The following is a 26485-nucleotide window of genomic DNA, read 5'->3' as shown; positions in this document are numbered from 1 at the left end:
CGTGGAGTTGGGAGGTCTCTTGTGGACCAGTGTCCTGAACTTGGCTTTCCCACTTCAGAGGCACAGCCCTGAAGAAATAGATAAAATAAAGTAAAATAAAGTTATTAAAATAAAAAATAATTATTAAAAAAATTTTTAAAGTAATAAAAAGAAAGAAAGAAGAGAGCAACCAAACAAATCCACCAGTGATAACAGGTGCTAAAAACTATACTAAAAAAGAAAACAGGGCTTCCCTGGTGGCGCAATGGTTGAGAGTCTGCCTGCTGATGCAGGGGACACGGGTTCGTGCCCCGGTCTGGGAAGATACCACATGCCATGGAGCGGCTGGGCCCGTGAGCCATGGCCACTGAGCCTGCACGTCCGTAGCCTGTGCTCCGCGATGGGAGAGGCCACAACAGTGAGAGGCCCGAGTACCACAAAAAAAACCCCAAACAAACAAACAAACAAAAACAAACAAAAAAAGAAAACAAAACAAAAAAACGGACAGACAGAACCCTAGGACAAATGGTAAAAGCAAAGCTATACAGAAAAAATCACACATAGAAGCATATACATACACACTCACAAAAAGAGGAAAAGGGAAAAAAATATATATTATTGCTCCCAAAGTCCACCTCCTCAATTTGGGTTGATTTGTTTTCTATTCAGCTATTCCACAGATGCAGATTGCATCAAGTTGATTGGGGAGATTTAATCCGCCGCGCCCGAGGCTGCTGGGAGAAATATTCCTTTTTCTTCTTTGTTCCCACAGCTCCTGGGGTTCAGCTTTGGATTTGTCCCCACCTCTGCATGTAGGTCACCTGAGGGCACCTGTGCTTTGCTCAGACAGGACGGGGTTAAAGGAGTAGCTGCTTCAGGGGCTCTGGCTCACTCAGGCCACGGGGAGGTAAGGGCACGGATGCGGAGCGAGCCTGCGGCGGCAGAGGCCAACATGACATTGCAGCAGCCTGAGGCGTGCCGTGCGTTCTCCCGGGGAAGCTGTCCCTGGATCCCGGGACCCCGGCAGTGGCGGGCTGCACAGGGTCCCCGGAAGGGAGATATGGAGAGTGACCTGTGCTCGCACACAGGCTTCTTGGTGATGCCGCAGCAGCCTAAGCATCTCATGCCCGTCTCTGGGGTCCTTGCTTTTAGCCGCGGCTCGCGCCCGTCTCTGGAGCTCCTTTAAACAGCGCTCTTAATCCCCTCTCCTCGCGCACCAGGAAACAGAGGCAAGAAAAAGCCTCTTGCCTCTTCGGCAGCTCCAGACTTTTCCCCGGACTCCCTCACGGCCAGCTGTGTCGCGCTAACCCCCTGCAGGCTGTGTTCACGCCGCCAACCCCAGTCCTCTCCCTGCGCTCCGACCGAAGCCCGAGCCTCAGCTCCCAGCCCCGCCCGCTCCGGCGGGTGAGCAGACAAGCCTCTCGGGCTGGTGAGTGCTGGTAGGCACCGATCCTCTGCGCGGGAATCTCCCTGCTTTGCCCTCCGCACCCCCGTTGCTGCGCTCTCCTTTGTGGCTCTGGAGCTTCCCCCCTCCGCCACACGCAGTCTCCACCCGCGAAGGGGCTCCTAGTGTGTGGAAACCTTTACTCCTTCACAGCTCCCTCCCACTGGTGTGGGTCCCATCCCTATTCTTTTGTCTCTGTTTTTTCTTTTTCTTTTTTGCCCTACCTAGGTACGTGGGGGAGTTTCCTGCCTTTTGGGAGGTCTGAGGTCTTCTGCCAGCGTTCAGCAGGTGTTCTGTAGGAGTTGCTCCACGTGTAGATGTATTTCTGGTGTATCTGTGGAGAGGAAGGTGATCTCTGCGTCTTACTCTTCCGCCATCTTGAAGCTCCTTCTCCAAGGATTTTAAAAGCACTGTTCACAGCTGACTTGGTTTTCAGTTCCCTAAACAGCAGTTTTGAGCTGTCCAAGCTATTTAAATTATTCTGCTTAACTAAGACAAAACTCTATTCTTTTGAAAAACTAACATGAATTCAGAGAAAATATGCTTTTCGCCCCATTCCATCAATCTGCTGCGCTCTTGGCAGATACAGGATTGGATACACCAGACACCTCTGACTCTCTGGCCCAAACTGGGTCCCTTCACAGAAGGGACATAGGTCTGCCATCAGTATCCGATTGTGAACTTACATCCTGCTTGGGTGGCACAGTGGCCAGACACTGTGGCATGCTCTCTGCACTATGGCTGCCTTTGTTTTCACCAGAGGCAGGATTCTGGACTCAGAAATATCTTGTTTGAATCTTGGGCTGACAGTTTCCTCGCTGCAGGCCTGCGTGAGTGTTTGAATCTGGAAAACAGGGCAGGTGGTTGTGAATGTGGAACATATAAAACCAGTGGTATTTTTGATGGTGGGCTCTACTCCACCCTGTGTCCGAGTTCTCCAGAGTTCTCCCCAAACATCTTTCTTCCCTTTTCATCCAAGCCTCTTCCTTCAGTCTACACAACCCTGACATAAGCAGAAGGGTCTCACTTACTTATCTGTTGCACCATCAGTGATCACAGCCTGTATGCTCAGAGCTATGCTCAGTGCTGGGATCAACATGAAGCTCCTGACTTTTGAAGGAGCAAGTTTCAGGGGCAGATTCTGAGTCATACAGTGTCAGGTAAATTAAAGGTTGTGAGCTGATTTAAAGCTGTTCAGTGAGGTACAAGGGTCAGCTGGCTGATTTAAAGCCTGATCATATGACTTGTAGGGTGGTGGTGTGGAGAAGCCCCAAAATGTTGATTTTCTCTCTCTTGCGTAAAACGTTATAATTTTTTTTATGACTTAGAAAACTAGAGCTGTTTCTCCCTGGACACAAAAGGATAAAAATACAGTACTTCAGGTTCATTTTAGAAAGAAAACCTTCTCAGGGTAAGGTGATGGTGACATGGTCCAGATCAAATGTCTTGGTGGCAAACTAGGGAAAATCATAGGAGACGATACCAGGCCTGTTGTCTGTCAGCTTGGCAGTGATGTTTGAGCAGTGACCAATGTGCGTGAGTGCAGCTGGTGAGGGAATAATGATATCCTCATCCTGTCCTTTATCTGGTCCAAAAGTTGAGAGAAAAGAGCTCAGTACAGAGCTCTTGATGTAAGGCTGTGCACAGCAGATAGCCATCATATCAAGTGTCTTGAGTGTTGGATGACTTATGACAAGTTCTTGACACATTTTTTAGTGACTGTGGATAGTAATTGGTGTGGAAGGATGCTGTGGGAGAAGACAGCACAAATATGCAGTATATTCAAATTGCCTCTCAGTCAAGAGAAAAAATAGAAGCAAGCAAATAAAAATATTTGGAACCTATGAAATTAAATTTCACTGAAAAAGAAATAAAAACAATCATTTTACATATGAAGAGGCAGGGAACCCCAATGATGGTCAGGGAAAATAAATTACAATGCCAGTGTAATTCAGTTTATTTTCCATTATATTGACAACTTAAAGTGCTGTTGTAGCATCTGTTGTCATCATCAGAGGAGACAAGCCTTTTGATGTACTCTTTCAGGGAGTAGATATGAGTAATATCCCTTTCGAGGCAGTGTATCTCCTCTTTTGCTTCTTCAGGATCTGGGCTTTAGGGGGTCTGTGGGGCTGATGTTTGTGTAATGACCTTGATATTTCCTGTGTCCTTGGGCCTCTGGTCAGTCTCCTTCAGGCATTGATAATTTGATATTGCTACAATTTATGTCAAAGAATGTTCTGCCTATGTTCTCTCCTAGGAGTTTTATGGTTTGGTGTATTACCTTTAGGTGCTTAATCCATTTTGAATTTTGTGTCTGGTGTGAGGAAATGTTCTAAATTCATTATTTTACATGTAGCCCTCCAGTTTTCCCAACACAACTTATTGAAGAGAGTGTCTTTTCTCCATTGTATATTCTTTCCTCCTTGGTGGTAGATTTATTCACCATTAAGTGTGTGGGTTCCTTTCTGGGCTCTCTATTCTATTCCCTTGATCTATGTGTCTGTTTTTGTGATTATTGTAGTTTTGTAGTCAGGGTGCATGCTATCTCCAGCTTTGGTCTATTTTTTCAGGATTGCTTTGGCAGTGAGAGTATTTTGTGGTTCTGTATTTATTTTGGGATTGTTTGTTATGTTTATGAACAATGTCATGGGCATTTTGATAGGGATTGCTTTAAATCTGTAGGTTGCTTTGAGTAATAGGGCTATTTTATTTTATTTTAATTATTTTTTTTAATCTGGAGAGAAGAGACATTTTTTTAAAATGGTGAGCCTTCTTTTAATTAATTTATTTTTATTTTTGGCTGTGTTGGGTCTTCATTTCTGTGCGAGGGCTTTCTCTAGTTGTGGCAAGCGGGGGCCACTCTTTGTCACGGTGTGCGGGCCTCTCACTGTCGTGGCCTCTCTTGTTGTGGAGCACAGGCTCCAGATGCACAGGCTCAGTAGTTGTGGCTCACGGGCCTAGTTGTTCCGTGGCATGTGGAATCTTCCCAGACCAGGGCTCGAACCCATGTCCCCTGCATTAGCAGGCAGATTCTCAACCACTGCACCACCAGGGAAGCCCAATAGGGCTATTTTAAAAAGATTAATTCTTCTGATCCAAGAGCATGGGCTATCTTTTCATTTATTTGTGTCATCTTCAATTTCCTTCATCAGTGTCTTATAATTTTTAATATATAAATCTTTTACCTCCATGGTTAAATTTATTCCCAGGTATTTTATTACTTTTTGGTCCAATTGTAATTTTTTTTTCTTAATTTCTCTGATAGTGTGTTATTAGTGCAGAGAAAAATAACAGATTTCTGTATATTAATTGCATATACTTCAATGAATATAAAAACAAAAATTAACAAATCGGACCTAATTAATCTTAAAAGCTTTTCTGCACAGCAAAGGAAACCATAAACAAGACGAAAAGACAACACTCACAATGGGAGAAAATATTTTCAAATGAAGCAACTGACAAAGGATTAATCTCCAAAATATACAAACAACTCATGTAGCTCAATATCAAAAAACAAGCAACCCAATCAAAAAATGGGTGGAAGACCTAAATAGGCATTTCTCCAAAGAAGACATACAGATGGCCAACAGGCACATGAAAAGATGCTCAGCACAATTAATTATTAGGGAAATGCAAATCAAAACTGCAATGAGGTATCACCTCACACCGGTTAGAATGGCCATCATCAAAAAGTCTACAAACAGTAAATGCTGGAAAGGGTGTGGAGAAAAGGGAACCCTCTTGCACCATTGGTGGGAATGTAAATTGATACAGCCACTATGGAGAACAGTATGGAAGTTCCTTAAAAAACTAAGAATAGAACTACCATACGACCCAGCAATCCCACTACTGGGCATATACCCTGAGAAAACCATAATTCAAAAAGACACATGCACCCCAGTATTCACTGCGACACTATTTACAATAGTCAGGACATGGAAGCAACCTAAATGTCCATCAACGGAGTAATGAATAAAGAAGATGTGGTACATATATACAATGGAATATTACTCAACTATAAAAAGGAACGAAATTGGGTTATTTGTAGAGATGTGGATGGACCTAGAGAGAGTCATACAGAGTGAAGTAAGTCAGAAAGAGAAAAACAAATATCGTATATTAACACATATATGTGGAATCTAGAAAAATCGTTTAGATAATTTAATTTGCAAAACAGAAATAGAGACACAGATATACAGAACAAACATGTGGACACCAAGGGGGGAAAAGGGGGGATAGGAGAAATTGGGAGATTGGGATTGACAGATATACACTATTGATACTATGTATAAAATAGATGACTAATGAGAACCTGCTGTATAGCACAGGAAACTCTACTCAGTGCTCTGTGGTGACCTTAATGGGAAGGAAATCCAAAAAAGAGGGGATATATGTGTACGTATAGGTGCTTCACTTTGCTGTATAGTAGAATCTAACACAACATTGTAAAGCAACTACACTCCAAAAAAGTTAATGAAAAAAAAGAAAAAAATTGTGTATACCTCAAATTTAGTGAGTTTATTTATGCTGATAATTTGTTGGTGAGATCTTTAGGGCTTTCTCTACATATTATCATGTCACCTGCAAACAGTGACAGTTTCACTTTCTTTACAAGTTAGATCCTATTTTGTGTTTTTATTTTTATCTTTTGGATGTGGCTAGAACTATTAATCCTGTGTTGAATAAAAGTGGTGAGGGTAGGCATCCTTGTCTTGTTCCTATTCTTAGAGCAGACGCTTTCAGCTTTTCACCATTAAGGATGATGTTAGGTCTGCTTTTGTCATATATACCCTTTTAATTAATTAGTTAATTAATTAATTAATTCATTCATTCATGCTGCACCACACAGCATGGGGGAACCTATTTCCCCGACCAGGGATTGAACCCACACCCCCTGCAGTGGAATTGCGAATTCCCAACCACTGGACTGCCAGGGAAGTCCCTGTCCTTTATTATAAAAAGGTATGTTGCCTCTATACCCACCTTGTTGAGAGTTTTTATAATAATTCAAGTGTTGAATTTTGTCAAATTTTGCCAAATCCTTTGCTGGAGGTATGAAGATGATCATATGACTTTATCCTTTGCTCTGCTAATCTGTTGTGTCACTTAATTGATCTGTGTAGACTGAATCGTTCCTGCATTGCTGAGATGATCCATTTGATCATGGTGTTTGGTTCTTTTAGTGTATTGTTGAATTCAGTTTATGAATATTTTGTTGAGGGTTTTTGCATCTATGTTTATCAGGGATATTGGCCAGTAATTTACCGTTTTGGTAGCGTGTTTATCTGGTTTTCATATATGGGTAATACTGGCCTCAGAAAATCAGTTTGGAAGCACTCCTTCATCAATTGTTTGGAATAGCTTGTGAAGGATTGATGTTAACTGTCCTTTAAATGTTTGGTAGAATTTATTAGTAAAGCCACCTGGTCCTGGAAATTTATTTATTGGGAGTTTTCTGATTATTGATTGATTTCATTTGTAGTAATTGATCTGCTTAGATTTTTAAATTTATTGCTAACTCAGTCTTGGAAGATTTATGTTTTTAGGAATTTATCCACTTCTAGGTTGTCCTATTTGTTGGTGTATAATTGTTTGTCATAATCTCAGGATACTTTGTATTTCTGTGGTGTCTGTTGTAACTTCATCTCTTTCATTTCTGATTTATTTGGGCCCTCTCTTTTAAAACAACCTACTACTATTGTCTTTTATTCTTTACAGAAGCTTAGTAAGTGTTTGATCTACTACCCTTACTCTATGTATACTTTTTGCAGTGAGATTTTTACTTTTGTTTTCTTGTTACTATCAATAATTAGTGAGACTTCTTTTAAGCTTAAGTAAATTCCTTCAACATTGCTTATATGGCTACTTTATTAGTGATGAACTATTTTAGCTTTTGCTAGCCTGGGAAACTCTTGATCTCTCTTTCAATTCTTCTTTTTTCATGCATTTATTTTTGGCTGCATTGGGTCCTCATTGCTGCACTCGGGCTTTTCTCTAGTTGTGGCGAGTGGGGGCTACTCTTCATTGCTGTGCACGGGCTTCTCATTGTGGTGGCTTCTCTTGTTGCAAGGCATGGGTTCTACGTGCGTGGGCTTCAGTAATTGTGGCTCGCGGGCTCAGTAGTTGTGGTGCATGGGCTCTAGAGCACAGGCTCAGTAGTTGTGGCACACAGGCTTAGTTGTTCCACGGCATGTGGGATCTTCCCAGACCAGGGCTCGAACCCATGTCCCCTGCATTGGCAGGCGGATTCTCAACAACTGTGCCACAAGGGAAGCCCTCTCCTTCAATTCTGAATCATAATCTAGCTGGTAGGGTATTCCTGTTGTAGGCTTTTTCCTTTTAGCCCATTGACTATATCCTGTCATTCCTTCCTAGTCTGAAAAGTCTGCTGAAAAGTCAGCTGACAGTCTTATGGGAATACCTTGAACATAACTAGACCCTTTTATTTCACTGCTTCTGTGATCCCTCTTTACCTTAAATTTTTGGCACTTTATAATATGTCTTGGTGTGAACCTGTTTGTCTTCATCTCGTTTGTGTCTCTGTGTTTCCTGGACCTGGATGTGTGTTTTCTTCCCCAGGTTAGGAAAGTTATCAGTTACTATATCCTCTAATAAATTCTCTGCCCCTTTCTCTCTTCTCCTCTTTCTGGGACCCCTGTAATGCTCATGTGAATATTCTTGATGTTGTCTCAGAGGTCCCTTTACCTATAGTGTTAATTCTTTTCTCTTCCTGCTCTTCAGCTTGGGTGATTTTCACTACTCTGTTTTCCATTTCACTGATCTGTTCTTCTGTATCATATAATGTCGCTTCCCTCATGTGTGTGTGTGTTTTCATCTCATTTACTGTATTTTTCAGCTGTTTGGTTCTTTTTGACATTTTGTTACTCTTTGTTGAAGTTCTCACTATGTCCATGTATTCTTCTCCTGACTTGGGTGAGCAGCTTTTTTTTTTTTAACATCTTTATTGCGGTATAATTGCTTTACAATGGTGTGTTAGTTTCTGCTTTATAACAAAGTGAATCAGCTATACATATACATACGTTCCCATATCTCTTCCCTCTTGCGTCTCCCTCCCTCCCACCCTGCCTATCCCACCCCTCCCGGCGGTCACAAAGCACGGAGCTGATATCCCTGTGCTATGCGGCTGCTTCCCACTAGCTATCTACCTTACGTTTATTAGTGTGTATATGTCCATGACTCTCTCTCGCCCTGTCACAGCTTACCCTTCCCCCTCCCCATATCCTCAAGTCCATTCTCTAGTAGGTCTGTGTCTTTATTCCTGTCTTACCCCTAGGTTCTTCATGACATTTTTTTTTTAGATTCCATATATATGTGTTAGCATACGGTATTTGTCTTTCTCTTTCTGACTTACTTCACTCTGTATGACAGACTCTAGGTCCATCCACCTCACTACAAATAACTCAATTTCGTTTCCTTTTATGGCTGAGTAATATTCCATTGTATATATGTGCCACATCTTCTTTATCCATTCATCCGATGATGGGCACTTAGGTTGTTTCCATCTCCGGGCTATTGTAAATAGAGCTGCAATGAACATTTTGGTACATGACTCTTTTTGAATTATGGTTTTCTCAGGGTATATGTCCAGTAGTGGGATTGCTGGGTCATATGGTAGTTCTATTTGTGGTTTTTTAAGGAACCTCCATAATGTTCTCCATAGTGGCTGTACCAATTCACATTCCCACCAGCAGTGCAGGAGTGTTCCCTTTTCTCCACACCCTCTCCAGCATTTCTTGTTTCTAGATTTTTTGATGATGGCCATTCTGACTGGTGTGAGATGATATCTCACTGTACTTTTGATTTGCATTTCCCTAATGATTAATGATGTTGAGCATTCTTTCATGTGTTTGTTGGCAGTCTGTATATCTTCTTTGGAGAAATGTCTATTTAGGTCTTCTGCCCATTTTTGGACTGGGTTGTTTGTTTTCTTGTTATTGAGCTGCATGAGCTGCTTGTAAATTTTGGAAATTAATCCTTTGTCAGTTGCTTCATTTGCAAATATTTTCTCCCATTCTGAGGGTTGTCTTTTGGTCTTGTTTATGGTTTCCTTTGCTGTGCAAAACTTTGACGTTTCATTAGGTCCCACTTGTTTATTTTTGTTTTTATTTCCATTTTTCTAGGAGGTGGGTCAAAAAGGATCTTGCTGTGATTTATGTCACTGAGTGTTCTGCCTATGTTTTCCTCTAAGAGTTTTATAGTGTCTGGCCTTACATTTAGGTCTTTAATCCATTCTGAGTTTATTTTTGTGTATGATGTTAGGAAGTGTTCTAATTTCATTCTTTTACATGTAGCTGTCCAGTTTTCCCAGCACCACTTATTGAAGAGGCTGTCCTTTCTCCACTGTATATTCCTGCCTCCTTTATCAAAGATAAGGTGACCATATGTGCGTGGGTTTATCTCTGGGCTTTCTATCCTGTTCCATTGATCTTTCTGTTTTTGTGCCAATACCATACTGTATTGATTACTGTAGCTTTGTAGTATAGTCTGAAGTCAGGGAGCCTGATTCCTCCAGCTCCGTTTTTCGTCCTCAAAATGGCTTTGGCTATTCGGGGTCTTTTGTGTTTCCATACAAATTGTGAAATTTTTTGTTCTAGTTCTGTGAAAAATGCCAGTGGTAGTTTGATAGGGATTGCATTGAATCTGTAGATTGCTTTGGGTAGTAGAATCATTTTCACAGTGTTGATTCTTCCAATCCAAGAACATGGTATATCTCTCCATCTATTTGTATCATCTTTAATTTCTTTCATCAGTGTCTTATAATGTTCTGCATACAGGTCTTTTGTCTCCTTAGGTAGGTTTATTCCTAGATATTTTATTCTTTTTGTTGCAGTGGTAAATGGGAGTGTTTTCTTAATTTCACTTTCAGATTTTTCATCATTAGTGTATAGGAATGCCAGAGATTTCTGTGCATTAATTTTGTATCCTGCAACTTTACCAAATTCATTGATTAGCTCTAGTAGTTTTCTGGTAGCATCTTTAGGATTCTCTATGTATAGTATCACGTCATCTGCAAACAGTGACATCTTTACTTCTTCTTTTCAAATTTGGATTCCTTTTATTTCTTTTTCTTCTCTGATTGCTGTGGCTAAAACTTCCAAAACTATGTTGAATAATAGTGGTGACAGTGGGCAACCTTGTCTTTTTCCTGATCTTAGTGGAAATGGTTTCAATTTTTCACCATTGAGGATGATGTTGGCTGTGGGCTTGTCATATATGGCCTTTATTATGTTGAGGAAAGTTCCCTCTATGCCTACTTTCTGCAGAGTTTTTATCATAAATGGGTGTTGAATTATGTCAAAAGCTTTCTCTGCATCTATTGAGATGATCATATGGTTTTTCTCCTTCAGTTTGTTAATATGGTTTATCACATTGATTGATTTGATTATATTGAAGAATCCTTGCATTCCTGGAATAAACCCCACTTGATCATGGTGTATGATCCTTTTAATGTGCTGTTGGATTCTGTTTGCTAGTATTTTGTTGAGGATTTTTGCATCTCTGTTCATCGGTGATATTGGCCTGTAGTTTTCTTTCTTTGTGACATCCTTGTCTGGTTTTTGTATCAAGGTGATGGTGGCCTCATAGAATGGATTTGGGAGTGTTCCTCCCTCTGCTATATTTTGGAAGAGTTTGAGAAGGATAGGTGTTAGCGCTTCTCTAAATGATTGATAGAATTCGCCTGTGAAGCCATCTGGTCCTGAGCTTTTGTTTGTTGGAAGCTTTTTAATCACAGTTTCAATTTCAGTGCTTGTGATTGGTCTGTTCATATTTTCTATTTCTTCCTGTTTCAGTCTCGGAAGGTTGTGCATTTCTAAAAATTTGTCCATTTCTTCCAGGTTGTCCATTTTATTGGCGTATGGTTGCTTGTAGTAATCTCTCATGATCTTTTGTATTTATGCAGTGTCAGTTGTTACTTCTCCTTTTTCATTTCTAATTCTGTTGATTTCAGTCTTCTCCCTTTTTTTCTTGATGAGTCTGGCTAATGTTTTATCTATTTTGTTTATCTTCTCAAAGAACCAGCTTTTAGTTTTATTGATCTTTGCCATCGTTTCCTTCATTTCTTTTTCATTTATTTCTGATCTGATCTTTATGATGTCTTTCCTTCTGCTAACTTTGGGGTTTTTTTGTTCTTCTTTCTCTAATTGCTTTAGGTGCAAGGTTAGGTTGTTTATTCGAGATGTTTCCTGTTTCTTAAGGTGGGCTTGTATTGCTATAAACTTCCCTCTTAGGACTGCTTTTGCTGCATCCCATAGGTTTTGGGTCGTCGTGTCTCCATTGTCCTTTGATTCTAGGTATTTTTTTATTTCCTCTTTGATTTCTTCAGTGATCACTTCGTTATTAAGTAGTGTATTGTTTAGCCTCCATGTGTTTGTATTTTTTACAGATCTTTTCCTGTAATTGATATCTAGTCTCATGGCGTTGTGGTCGGAAAAGATACTTGACACAATTTCAATTTTCTTAAATTTAGCAAGGCTTGATTTGTGACCCAAGACATGATCTATCCTGGAGAATGTTCCATGAGCACTTGAGAAAAATGTGTATTCTGTTGTTTTTGGATGGAGTGTCCTATAAATATCAATTAAGTCCATCTTGTTTAATGTATCATTTAAAGCTTGTGTTTCCTTATTTATTTTCATTTTGGATGATCTTTCCATTGGTGAAAGTGGGGTGTTAAAGTCCCCTACTATGAATGTGTTACTGTTGATTTCCTCTTTTATGGCTGTTAATATTTGCCTTATGTATTGAGGTGCTCCTATGTTGGGTGCATAAATATTTACAATTGTTATATCTTCTTCTTGGATCGATCCCTTGATCATTATGTAGTGTCCTTCTTTGTCTCTTCTAATAGTCTTTATTTTAAAGTCTATTTTATCTGATATGAGAATTGCTACTCCAGCTTTCTTTTGGTTTCCATTTGCATGGAGTATCTTTTTCCATCCCCTTACTTTCAGTCTGTATGTGTCTCTAGGTCTGAAGTGGGTCTCTTGTAGACAGCATATATATGGGTCTTATTTTTGTATCCGTTCAGCCAATCTGTGTCTTTTGGTGGGAGCATTTAGTCCATTTACATTTAAAGTAATTATCGATATGTATGTTCCTATTCCCATTTTGTAAATTGTTTTGGTTTCGTTATTATAGTTCTTTTCCTTCTCTTGTGTTTCTTGCCTAGAGAAGTTCCTTTAGCATTTGTTGTAAAGCTTGTTTGGTGGTGCTGAACTCTCTCAGCTTTTGCTTGTCTGTAAAGGTTTTAATTTCTCCTTCAAATCTGAATGAGATCCTTGGTGGGTAGAGTAACCTTGGTTGCAGGTTTTCTCCTTCATCACTTTCAGTATGTCCTGCCACTCCCTTCTGGCTTGCAGAGTTTCTGCTGAGAGATCAGCTGTTAACCTTATGGGGATTCCCTTGTGTGTTATTTGTTGTTTTTCCCTTGCTGCTTTTAATATGCTTTCTTTGTATTTAATTTTTGACAGTTTGATTAATATGTGTCTTGACGTGTTTCTCCTTGGATTTATCCTGTATGGGACTCTCTGTGCTTCCTGGACTTGATTAACTATTTCCTTTCCCATATTAGGGAAGTTTTCAACTATAATCTCTTCAAATACTTTCTCAGTCCCTTTCTTTTTCTCTTCTTCTTCCGGGACCCCTATAATTCGAATGTTGGTGCGTTTAATATTGTCCCAGAGGTCTCAGACTGTCCTCAGTTCTTTTCATTCTTTTTCCTTTATTCTGCTCTGCAGTAGTTATTTCCAGTCTTTTATCTTCCAGGTCACTTATCCGTTCTTCTGCCTCAGTTATTCTGCTATTGATCCCTTCTACAGAATTTTAAATTTCATTTATTGTGCTGTTCATCACTGTTTGTTTGCTCTTTAGTTCTTCTAGGTCCTTGTTAAACGTTTCTTGTATTTTCTCCATTCTATTTCCAAGATTTTGCATCATCTTTACTGTCATTATTCTGAATTCTTTTTCAGGTAGACTGCCTATTTCCTATTCATTTGTTAGGTCTGGTGGGTTTTTATCTTGCTCCTTCATCTGCTGTGTATTTCTCTGTCTTTCATTTTGCTTAACTTACTGTGTTTGGGGTCTCCTTTTTACAGGTTGCAGGTTCGTAGTTTCCGTTGTTTTTGGTGTCTGTCCCCAGTGGCCAAGGTTGGTTCAGTGGGTTGTGTAGGCTTCCTGGTGGAGGGGCCTAGTGCCTGTGTTCTGGTGGATGAGGCTGGATCTTGTCTTTCTGGTGGGCAGGTCCACATCTGGTGGTGTGTTTTGGGGTGTCTGTGGACTTATTATGATTTTAGGCAGCCTCTCTGCTAATGGGTGGTATTGTGTTCCTGTTTTGCTAGTTGTTTGGCATAGGGTGTCCAGCACTGTAGCTTGCTGATCATTGAGTGAAGCTGGGTGCTGGTGTTGAGATGGAGATCTCTGGGACATTTTCACCGTTTGATATTATGTGGAGCTGGGAGGTCTCTTGTTGACCAGTGTCCTGAAGTTGGCTCTCCCACCTCAGCGGCACAGCACTGACTCCTGGCTGCAGCACCAAGAGCCTTTCATCCACATGGCTCAGAATAAAAGGGAGAAAAAGTAGAGAGAAAGAATTAGTAGAAGTAGAAAGAAAGAAAGAAAGGAGGGAAGGAAGGAAGAAAGAAAGAAAGAAAAAGAAAGAAAGAAAGAAGAAAAGAAGGAAAGAAGGAAAGGAGGGAGGGAGGGAGGGACAGTGAGAGGAAGGAAGGAAGGAGGGAAGGAAGGAAAAAAGAAAGAAGATAAAGCAAAACAAAAGAAAGTAAAATATAATAAAGTTATTAAATTAAAAAATAATTATTAAGAAAAAACAAAACGGACGGATAGAACCTTAGGACAAATGGTGGAAGCAAAGCTCTACAGAGAAAATCTCACACAGAAGCGTACACATACACACTCACAAAAAGAGGAAAAGGGGAAAAAATCATAAATCTTGCTCTCAAAGTCCACCTCCTCAATTTGGGATGATTCGTTGTCTATTCATGCATTCCACAGATGCAGGTACATCAAGTTGATTGTGGAACTTTAATCCGCTGCTTCTGAGGCTGCTGGGAGAGATTTCCCTTTCTCCTCTTTGTTCTCACAGCTCCCAGGGGCTCAGCTTTGGATGTGGCCCCGCCTCTGCGTGTAGGTCGCCGGAGGGCATCTGTTCTTCACTCAGACAGGACAGGGTTAAAAGAGCCGCTGATTCGGGGGCTGTGGCTCACTCAGGCCGGGGGGGGGGGAGGGAGGGGCACGAAGTGCGGGGCGGGCCTGCGGCAGCAGAGGCCAGCGTGACGTTGCAGCAGCCTGAGCCGCGCCGTGCGTTCTCCCGGGGAAGCTGTCCCTGGATCCCAGGACCCTGGCAGTGGCGGGCTGCACAGGCTCCCCGGAAGGAAGGTGTGGATAGTGACCTGTGCTCACACACTGGCCCCTTGGTGGCGGCAGCAGCAGCCTTAGCATCTTATGCCCGTCTCTGGGGTCCGCGCTGTTAGCTGCGTCTCACGCCCGTCTCTGGAGTTCCTTTAAGCAGCGCTCTGAATCCCCTCTCCTCGTGCACCAGGAAACAAAGAGGGAAGAAAAAGTCTCTTGCCTCTTTGGCAGGTCCAGACTTTTCCCCGGACTCCCTCCCGGCTAGCCGTGGCACACTAACTCCCTGCAGGCTGTGTTCACGCCGCCAACACTAGTCCTCTCCCTGAGCTCCGACTGAAGCCCGAGCCTCGGCTCCCAGCCCCGCCCGCCCCGGCGGGTGAGCAGACAAGCCTCTCGGGCTGGTGAGTGCCGGTCGGCACCGATTCTCTGTGCGGGAATCTCTCTGCTTTGCCCTCCGCACCCCTGTTGCTGTGCTCTCCTCCACGGCTACGAAGCTCCCCCCTCACCCTCCTGCAGTCTCCGTCCTCGAAGGGGCTTCCTACTGTGTGTAAACCTTTCCTCCTTCACAGCTCCCTCCCACTGGTGCAGGTCCCATCCCTATTCTTTTGTCTCTGTTTTTTCTTTTGCCCTACCCAGGTACGTGGGGAGTTTCCTGCCTTTTGGGAGGTCTGAGGTCTTCTGCCAGCATTCAGTAGGTGTTCTGTAGGAGTTGCTCCACGTGTAGATGTATTTCTGGTGTATCTGTGGGGAGGAAGGTGATCTCCGCGTCTTACTCTTCCGCCATCTTCCCCTCCCTGGGTGAGCATCTTTATAATCATTACTGTGAACACTTTTTTTATCGGGTAGAATGCTTATCCGTATTTTATTTAGTTCTTTTTCTGATGTCGTGTCTTGTTACTTCATTTGTAACATATTCCTTTATTTCGTTAAGTTTCCTAATTCTCTGTGCATTTCTATTCATTAGGTTCAGATTGTTACATTCTCGGGTCTCGGAGAAGTGGCCTCATATAGGAGATGACTGATAGGACCCAGAAGCACATTGTCCTCTGGCCAGCAGAGCCACATGCTCCAGGGGTGTCCCCTGTGTGGGCTGCACCCACCTTTTTCTTAAGGCAGAGCCAACTACTGTGGACAAGCTGGTAGGCGGTGTTGGACCCTGGCCTAAATGGCTGTGAGCCCCTTCAGTATGTGATTGCCGTGGGTGTGCTGGTAGCCAAGGCAGCCCTCCGTTTTGGGTGGCTGTGTGGTACTCCAGGTGCACAGGTGGACAGGGTAGGCCCCCAGTGTGTCTGGTTGTGAGGCCTTGTGGTGCAGGAGTGCTATGGGCATGGTGGTAGATGGGGCAGGCCCCTGATTCTAATCAGTTCCAGGGAAGACTCTAAAATGTTGCTTGCCAATGTCTCAGTTCCTAGCGGGAGTCCCAGCTGACTCTTGCCTTTTCAAGAAGCTCTCCGAGATTAGCAAGTGGGTCTGAACCAGGTGTCTTTCACACTACTGGCTCTGCACAGGGACTGAGAACATGTGAGATTTGTGTGTTCCCTATGAGAGCAAAGTCTCAGTTTTCTTTAGCCTCCAGCTTTCCTGAAAGTAAGCCCTGCATATTTCCAAATCCAGACCTGCTGTGTTTTTTTTTCTTCCCAGTGCAGGAACCCTGGGCTGAGCAGCCTGTTGCAGGGCTCAGACCCTTCCCTCCATGTGGAGGACCTATGCAATTGTGATATCTTCCAACTGTGGGTCACTGTGCTCCATGTGTGCATTCCAAGTAGACTGTGTGTCCAGTCCTCCTACCTGCCTTGTGGTTTCTCCTTCCTTATATCTTTAGTTGTGGAAAACGTTCCCTGCTAGTCTTCAGAGATAATTTCTGTGTAAGTTGTTGTAATTTGGGTGTGTCCATGGCAGGAGGACAGCTCAGTATCTTCCTACTCTATCATCTTGATCCCCTCAAGAATGTTTTTTAAATATATGCATTTATTACTGTAAACATAACTCTTTGAATTACATTGTTTTTCCTGTATTCCATAAATTTAGGTACTTTGTGTTCCCAATTGTTTGCTTTAAGACTTTTTAAAAAATTTCCCTTTTGATTTATTCCTGTATGCATTGGCTATTCAGGAGCTTATAGTTCAATTTCTAAGTGTTCTTGAATTTTCAATTATTCTTTTTAATATTGAATTTGTTTCATACCATTGTGGTTGGAAACGATCCTTGATATGATTTCAATATTCTTGGATTTCTGAAGCCTTGTTTTGTGGCTTAACATAGGATCTACCCTAGGCAATGTTCTATGTGTACTTAAGAAGAATAGAAAGTTTGCTGCTGTTGAGTGGAATGTACTGTATATGTCTGTTAGGTTCATTTGATATCAAGTGTGTGTTCAAGTTCAGTGTTTCCTGATAGATATTCTGTCTGGATGATCTATACCTTGTTGAAAGTTGGGTATTGATGTTTCTTACCATTATTTCTGCACATTTTCCCCTTCATGTGGGTTAATATTTTCTGTATATATTGAGAGGCTCAAATGCTGGATACATACATATTTATAATTGTCATAATTCCTTAATGAATTAATCCCTTTATCATATGATAACCTTCTTTCCTTTGAGAGGTTTGATTCAAGTCTTTTTTGCCTGATAATAGACTAGTCAGGCAAGCATCATTTTCATGGAGTATCTTTTTTCCAGTCATTCAACTTTATGCTATATATGGATTTAAAGTTAACATGAATCTCTTGTACACAGTATATAATTGAACTTTCTTTAATCCATTCAGCCACCCTATATTTACAATATTACATTGGTCTCGGGGGTACAACATATGGATTGAATATTTTTATAGATCATGCTCCACTAAAGTGATTACAAAATAATGGCTATATTTCCCTGTGTTGTACTACATATCCTTGTTTATTTCATACATAGGGGTATTGGATTTAGAGAAACAACCTACTGTCTTTCCCTCCCCCCTTCACTCGCCCCATCCGTAACCACTAATTTGTTCTCTGTGAGTCTATTTCTGTTTTGTTATATACATTCCTTTCTTGCATTTTTTAGATTCTACAGAGAAGTGAGAACATAGTGTATTTGTCCTTCTCTAACTTATTTAAGGAGGTATAAATATTCTAGGCCTATCCACGTTGTTGCAAGTGACAGAATTTGATCCTTTTTAATGGCTGAGTTATAGTCTGTTGTGTATACATACCACATCTTCTTTATCCACTCATCTGTTGATGGACATTTAGTTTGCTTCCATATGTTGGCAATTGTAAGTAATGCTATGAACATTGGGATGCATGTATCTTGTCAAATTGGTGTCTTCATTTTCTTTGCACATATACCAAGCGGTGGAATTGTTGGCTGATATGATAGTTCTACTTTTACCTTTTTTCAGGACCTCCAAATTGTTTTCATTGTGGGTATACCAGTTTACAATCCCACCAACAGTGTACTAGGATTCCCTTCTCTCCATGTCATGAACAACATTTCGCATTTGTAGACTTTGGAATAATAGCCATGTTGAGAGGTGTGACATCTCATTGTGGGTTTTCTTGTGGGTGATTCACTAAATTTAATTTACAAAAGAAGGTGATAGGCTGGATGTGATCTCCAGGTTTAGTTTGCTAATGCGTGGCATAGGTTAATTTGAGGAGAATTAATACCTTTAAAATGTTATTTATTGCTTTTTTCAGGTTGACATTTAATGATCGGTGACAGATTTAAAAAATTTTCTCCCTAGAGGATATCTGAAGTCTGTTGGTTTGTTTCTGTTTTATAAATTAGTTCGTTTCTATCATTTTTTAGGCTCCACTATAAGTGATATCATATGATATTTGTCTTTTTCTATCTGACTTATTTCACTTAGAATGAAATAATGCCATTTGCAGCAACAGGAATGGACCTAGAGATGATCATGCTTTTTCATTTCTGAGTAATATTTGATTGTGTACATGTACGACTTCTTCATTATCCATTCGTCTGTGGATGGACATTTTGGTTGCCTCCATGTCTTGGCTATTGTAAATAGTGCTGCAGTGCATGTTTGGGTTTGGGCGCATTTGTCATTGTCATTTCTGGTTTTCTGCAGATGTACACCCAGAAGCAGGACTGCTGGATGATAGGGTAGCTCTATTTTTACTTTTTAATGGCATCTCCTTACTGTGCTTTATAGTGGCTGTTACCAGCTTACATCTCACCAACAGCATAGGAGGGTTCCCTTTTCTCCATGTCCTCTCCAGCATTTATGGTTTGTAAACTTTTTGATGATGGCCATTCTGACTGTGTGAGGTGATACCTTGTAGTAGTTTTGATTTGCATGTGTCTAATAATTCGGGATGTTGAGCATCTTTGCATGTTTTTTTTAAAACACTGTGAGAAAAAGTTACAGTTGACATTGGCTCTTTGAAAGTCTGACTCTTTTGAATTTCTGTCCGATAACTACCACAGGACATTTGTTAAGGGCAGGTCTCATTTACACCCTGGCAGACCTTGTGACTATTAAGTGTCCATAAGCACATGTTTTAAAGTTGCCGTTGTGGGAATGGGCACAAGCGGCAGGACTTCCTTCATGTCCCTCTCTGGTTACTTGGGTAACCAGAGCCACTGTGGAAGATGGGCTCTTGGATTGTAAATTAGTGTGGACTGTGCCAGAACAAACACCCAAAATCTTGTGTTTTGTTACTTCTTGTTTTTTTTTAAATTTAATTTTTCTTTTTTATTGGAGTAAAGTTGATTTAAAATATTTTGTGTGTGGTAGGCGTACAGACCTTGTTCAGTTATGTATATTCGTATGTCTCTTCATCTTCAGGTACTTTTCCCATATAGGTTATTAGAGAGTGTTGAGTAGACTTCCCTTTGTTATACAGTAGGTCCTCGTTGATTATCTATTTTATATGTGTTAGTGTGTAAATGTTTTTCCCAGCTTCCTGATTTATTCCTTCACTCCACCTTTCTCATTGGGTAACCATAAGTTTGTTTTCTAAGTCTGTGAGTCTCTTTCTCTCTTTTATTTTATTTTTTGGCTGTACTGCGAGGCATGCAGGATATTAGTTCTCCTAACACCAGGGTTTGAACCCACACCCCCTGCAGTGGAAGCTCGGATTCTTAACCATTGGACCACCAGGAAAGTTCCTGTTTCTCTCTTGTAAATTAGTTCATTGGTATCACTTTTTAATTTCACCATAAGTGGTATCACATGACATTTGACTTTCTCTTTCTGACTTACTTCACTTAGTAGGATTATCTCTAATTCTATCTGTGATGCTGCAAATGGCATTCCTTCGTTCTTTTTCATTTCTGAGTAATATTTCACTGGGAACATGTACCACTTCTTCATCCATCTGCCGATGGATATTTTAGTTGTTTCCATGTCTTAGACATTGTAAATTGTGCTGTGGTGCATATGTGGGCGCATGTGTGTTTTCCAATTCTGATTTTCTCCTGTTATATGCCTGGGAGTGAGACTGCTGGATCATATGGCACCTCTAATTTTACCTTGTAAAGGCACCTCCATACTGTTATTTATAGTGGCTGTTACCACCTTAGATCCCAACAGCAGCATAGGAGGGTTCCCTTTTTTCTACAACCTCTCAAGCATTTATTGTCTGTAGACTTTTCGATGATGGCTATTCTGACTCACGTGAAGTGATCCCTCCGTGTACTTTTGATTTCCATGATGCTAATAATACAGGAATTAGAGCATCTTTTCAAGTGCTTTTCTTTTAACCACTGTAAAATTTACCTATTGAAATAGGATCTTGAAAGTCTGTTTATTTTGAATTTTTTTTTGCTTACCTACCCCTGGACATTTCCTGATTCTGGGTGTCATTTACAGCCCAACAGTCCTTGTGAATATTAAGTACCCATAAGCATTGGCTTTAAAGTTGCAGTTGCAGGAAATGGCAACAAGGCAGTGGAATTTATTAATACACAACTTGATTGCTAGGGCAAAGAGAGCCTTAGTGGAACTCCTCTTCCTAAGTTGTAAATTAGAGTGGAAAGTGCCAGGACAAATACCCAAAAGCTTGTATCACATTACTTCTTGTTTAATTTAATTTTTATTTCTTATCAGAGTAAATTCGATTACAATGTTCTGTTTGTTCTAGGTGTACAGAATCTGGTTCATTCACACATACATATATCTAATCAGGCTTACATTCTTTCCCATGTTGGTCATTACAGAGTGTTGAGTAGACCTCCCTTGGCATGCAGTAGGTCCTTCTTCATTATATATTTTATATGTATTATTAAATGTATATTAACCCCAACATCCTAATTTTTCCATTCCTGTCACCTTTTTCTAAGTCTGTATGGGTCTTTCTCTGTGGAAATATGTTCATGGGTATCAGCTTTTAGATAACACCAGTAAATGATATCATCGGATATTTGTCTTTGTCTTTCTGACTTACTTTACATAGTATGATTATCTCTAGGCTCATCTGTGGTGATGCAGAAGACATTGTTTCCTCTTTTCCATGGCTAATATTCCATTGTGTACGTGTACCACTTCCTCTTTGTCCATTCATCTGTACATGGACATTTTGGTTGCATCCATGTCTGGCTATAGTAAATATCGCTGCAGTGCACGTTTGCATGCCTGTGTCTTGCTGAATTCTGGTCTTCTAGGGTTACAGGCCAATTAGTGGTTTGGCAGAATTATATGGTAGCTCAACTGTTAACTTTTAAAGCCACCTTCATTCTGTTCTGATTAGTGGCTGTTACCTGTTTACATCCCAGCAACAGCATAGGAGGGTACCCATTCTCGGAAACGTATTCAGCATTTATTGTCTGCAGACTTTTTTTCCTGATGGCCATTCAGACTAGTGTGAGGTGATATCTTTTTGTAGGTTAAATTTGTATGTCTCTAATAATTCTTGATGTTGCACATTTTTTCATGTCCTTTTGAAAAAAAAACTGTGAGTAAATTTACCTCTTGAAATGGTCTTCTCGAGAGTTTGCCGTGTTTTGAATATTAATGTCCATTCCAGACCACAGGACGTTTTCTGAGGGCAGGTGTCATTTAAAACCCTGCAGTCCTTGTGAATATTAAGTGACCATTAGCACTGGGTTTAAAGCTGCTGTTGTGGGAAACGGCCACAAGGCGGCAGCATTTTTACATTTCCAACTCTGGGCTTTTGAGCAACAGAGCATTCCTGGAAATCGTGTTAGTAGGCTGCAAATTAGAGTGGAAAGTGCCAGGGCAAACCCCCAAGAGCTTATATCTCCTTACTTCTTGTTTGTTTTTTAAATTTAATTTTTTATTATTATCAGAACAAATTGGATAAAAATGTGTGTGTTCTAGGTGTAGAGAATCCGGTTCATTATATCAATGTATCGATCTATTCATCTTTGGATCCTTTCCCGCGTAGGTTATTACAGAATGTTGAGTGGACCTCTCTTGGTATTCCGTAGGTATTTTGTGATTATATATTTCATATGTATTAGTACATGTCTGTTAACCCCCATATCTTAATTCATACATTCCATACACCTTTCCATTTGGTTAAACATAATTTGGCTTTCTGAATCCATGCGTGTCCTTCTCTTGGAAATAATTTCATGGGTATCAATTTTTAGGTAACACCTATAAGTGATGTAAAAAGATATCTGTCTTTCGGTTTCTTTCTTCGGTTGGGTGATTATCTCTAGATCCTTCTATGGTGGTGCCAACGGCACTGTTTCATTCTTTTCCATGGCTAATATTCCATTGTGTACATGGACCACTTCTTCTTGGTGCATTTTTCTGTTGATGGACATTTTGGTTTCTTCCAGGTCTTGGCTATGGTACATGTTGCTGCAGTGCAGGATTGCCAGCCTGTGTCTTTTTGATTCTGGTCTGCTCAGGTGATAGGCTCATCAGTGGGCCTACCAGATTACATGGTAGCACAATTTTCACCTTTAAATGCACCTCCATTCTGTTCTCACTACTGGCTGTTACCAGGTTACATCCCACCAGAAGCTAGAGGGTACGCAGTTCTCTAAAACCCCTTCAGCATTTATTATTTGTAGACTATTTTCTGATGATCACTCTGATGATCATTCTGTGAGGTGAACTTTTTTGTACATTGGATTTGTATGGCTTTATTAATTCCTGATGTTGAACATTTTTCCATGCCCTTTTTTTAAACAAAAGAAAGAAGAGACAAAATGTGCGTAAAACATGCCTTGTGAAAATGTCTTCTTGAAATGTTGACGTCTTTGGACTTTTTTGGTCGAGTTACGACGGCAGAATTTTTTTTGAGGGCAGGTGTCATTTACAGGCTGGCAATTATTTTGAATATTAAGTGACCATTAGCGCTGGGTTTAAAGCTGCTGTTGTGTGAAACGGCCACAAGGCGGCAGCATTTCTCCTTTACCAAAACTGGTTATGAGGGCAGCAGAGCCTTAGTGGAGCTCGTGTTTTAGGTTGTAAATTAGAATGGAATGTGCAGGGGAAAAGACCCTTAATTTTTATTTTTTATGACAGCAAATTTGATTACAGTGTTTTGTTTGTTCTAGGTGTGCAAGATGTGGTTCTTTTACACATATACATATGTCTATTTTTCTTTGGATCCTTTTCCCATGTACGTTATAACGCAATGTTGAGTAGTCTTCTCTTGGTATTCTGTAGGTCTTTGGTGATTATATATTTCACATGTGTTTGTATATCTCTGTTAACCACGACATCCTAATGTATCCAATCTTCACACCTTTCCATTGGTAAACCATACGTTTGTTTAATGAATCTGTGATTGTCTTTCTCTGTGGAAATATCTTCAGTGGTATCAATTTTTAGGTAACAACTATAACTGATATCATAGGAGATGTGTCTTTCACTTTCTGACTTACTACACATTGCGTGATTACTTCTAGACTCGTCTACGGTGCTGCAAATGGCATTGTTTCATTTTTTCCCGAGCTAATATTGAATCTGTACATGTACCAGTTCTTCTTTGTCCACTCATCTGTTGATTGACTTTTTGGTTGCTTCCATGTCTTGGCTATTGTAGTACTGCTGCAATGCACATTTGCCTGCCTGTGTCTTTCCAATTCTGTCTTCTTAGGTTATAGACGCAGGAGACGGCCTGCTGGATCATATGGTAGCCAAATGTTGACCTTGTAAAGGCACCTCCATTCTCTTCTCCTTAGTGGCTCTTACCAGCTTACGTCCCACCTAAAGTTGAGGGTATGCGCTTCTCTGCAACCCCTCCAGCGTTTATAGTTTGTAGTTTTTCTGCTGATGTTTATTCTGACTGGTGTGAGCTGATACCTCTTTGTGGTTGGATTTGCATGCGTCTCATAATCCCTTGAAATTGAGCTTTCAGGCATGTCCTTTTTTCTTCAAACTGTGAGTACATCTTGCCTCTTCAAACGGTTTTCTTGAAGTATGTGCCACATTTTAAAATATTTTGGCCATTACCTCCCTCAAGACATTTTGAGGGCAGGTTTCATTTATAGCCCTCCAGTACTTGTGCATATGAAGTGACCATTAGCACAGGTTTTCAAGCTGCTGTTTCAGGTAAGGGCCAGAGGGCGGCAGCATTTCTGCTTTCCCCACACTGGTAACTAGGGAAACACACCTTCCTGCCAGTGGTGTTCCTCGGATGTAAGTTAGAGTGGAATGTGCCCAGATAAACCCCCAAAAGCTTATGTCTCCTTACATGTGTTTCTTTTTAAATTGAATTTATATTTTTTATTGGAGTAACATTCCATTGAGTACACGGACCACTTCTTCTTTGTGCATTCCTCTGTTGACGGACATTTTTGTTGCTTCCAAGTGTTGGCTATGGTAAATATTGCTGGAGTGCAGGATTGCCAGCCTGTGTCTTTTGATTCTCATCCTCTCAGGCGATAGGCCCAGCAGTGGGTATGCTTGATTGAATGGTAGCTCAATGTTTACCTTTTCAAGGCACCTCTATTGTGTTTTCATTAATGGCTCTTAACATGTCCCACTTAGAACTGAGGGTAGGCATTTCTCCACAACCCCTTCAGCATTTATTGTTTGCAGAATTTTTGCTGATGGCCATTCTGACTGGTGTGAGCTGATAGGTTTTTGTAATTTATATTTGCATGTCTTTAATAATTCCTAATGTTCAGCATTTTTCCATGCCTTTTTCTTTTTTGTTAAAAAATTGTGAGTAAAATATACCTCTTGAAATTATCTTCTTGAAAGGTTGCCCTCTTTTAATTTTTTGGTCAGTTTTCAACCCCAGGATATTTTTAGATGGTGGGTGTCTTTGTTTTTTTTGTGGTACACGGGCCTCTCACTGTTGTGGCCTCTCCCATTGTGGAGCACAGGCTCCGGACACGCAGGCTCAGCGGCCAGGGCCCACTGGCTCAGCTGCTCTGCGACATGTGGAATCCTCCCAGACTGGGGCACGAATCCGTGGCCCCTGCATCTGCTGGCGGACTCTCAACCACTGTGACACCAGGGAAGTACCACCACTGGGTTTTAAAGCTGCTGTTGTGGGAAACGGCCACAAGGCGGCAGCATTTCTCCATTCCCAAATCTGATTACTAGGGAAGCAGAGCCTTTCTGGAAGTTGTGTTCGTAAGCTGTATATTAGAATGGAATGTGCCAGGAAAAACCCCCATAAGTTTATGTCCCGTTAGTTCTTGTGCGTTGCTGTAATTTTATTAAATGGGGTAATGATTACAATATTGTTTGTCCTAGGTGTAAACAATGTGGTTCATTTGTACATTATATATATATATTCATGTACAGATCCTCTTCCCATGTAAATTATTATAGTGTTTAGTAGACCCCCCTTGCTAAATGGTCGGTCTTTTTGATATATGTGTTTAACATGTATTTGTATACGTATGGTAAACGTAATCTTAATTTATCCATTCCCTGTACCTTTCCTTTTACATAACCATAGTATGTTTTCTAAGTCTGTGAGTATCTTTCTCTTTGGAAATATGTTCACTGCAGCAGTATTACACTAGCTAAGACATGGAAGCAACCAAAATGTCCATCAACAGATGAATGGCTAAAGAAGAAGTGGTCCATGTACACAATGGAATATTAGCCATGGAAAACAGTGAAACACTGCTCTTTGAGGCACCATAGATGAGCCTAGAGATAATCACAGAACATGAGGTAAGTCGGAAAGCAAAAGACATATCCTATCATATCACTTATAGGCGTTCTCTAACAACTGACACAAATGAACATACTTCCACAGAGAAAGCCACTCACAGACTGAGAAAACAAACTATGCTTATCCAAAGGTAAAGGTGGGGGCAATGGATAAATTAAGACTAGGGTTACCATACGTGTACAAATACATATTAAATACATATATCAAGAAGACCGACCATATAGCAAGGGAGGTCTATGGAACACTGCAATAATTTACATGGGAAGTGGATATCTACATGAGTATATATATATAATGTAGAAATGAAGCAGATTGTGTACATCTAAGACAAACAATATTCTAATCATTACCCCGATTAAAAAAAATTAAAACAACGAACAAGAAGTAATGTGACATAAACTTACGGGGGTTTTTCCTGGCACATTCCATTCTAATTTACAACCTGGGAACACAACTTCCAAAAAGGCTGTGCTGCCCTAGTAACCAGATTTGGGAATGGAGAAATGCTGCCGCCTTGTGGCCGTTTCGCACAACAGCAGCTTTAAACCCAGTGCTAATGTTCACTAAATATTCACACTCATTGCAGGCCTGTAAATGAC

This window comes from Monodon monoceros, unplaced genomic scaffold (genome assembly GCF_005190385.1).
Source record: "Monodon monoceros isolate NGI ecotype Baffin Bay Population unplaced genomic scaffold, NGI_Narwhal_1 Super_Scaffold_18, whole genome shotgun sequence".
Lineage (NCBI taxonomy): Eukaryota > Metazoa > Chordata > Mammalia > Artiodactyla > Monodontidae > Monodon > Monodon monoceros.
Note: the sequence above shows the minus strand (reverse complement) of the source record.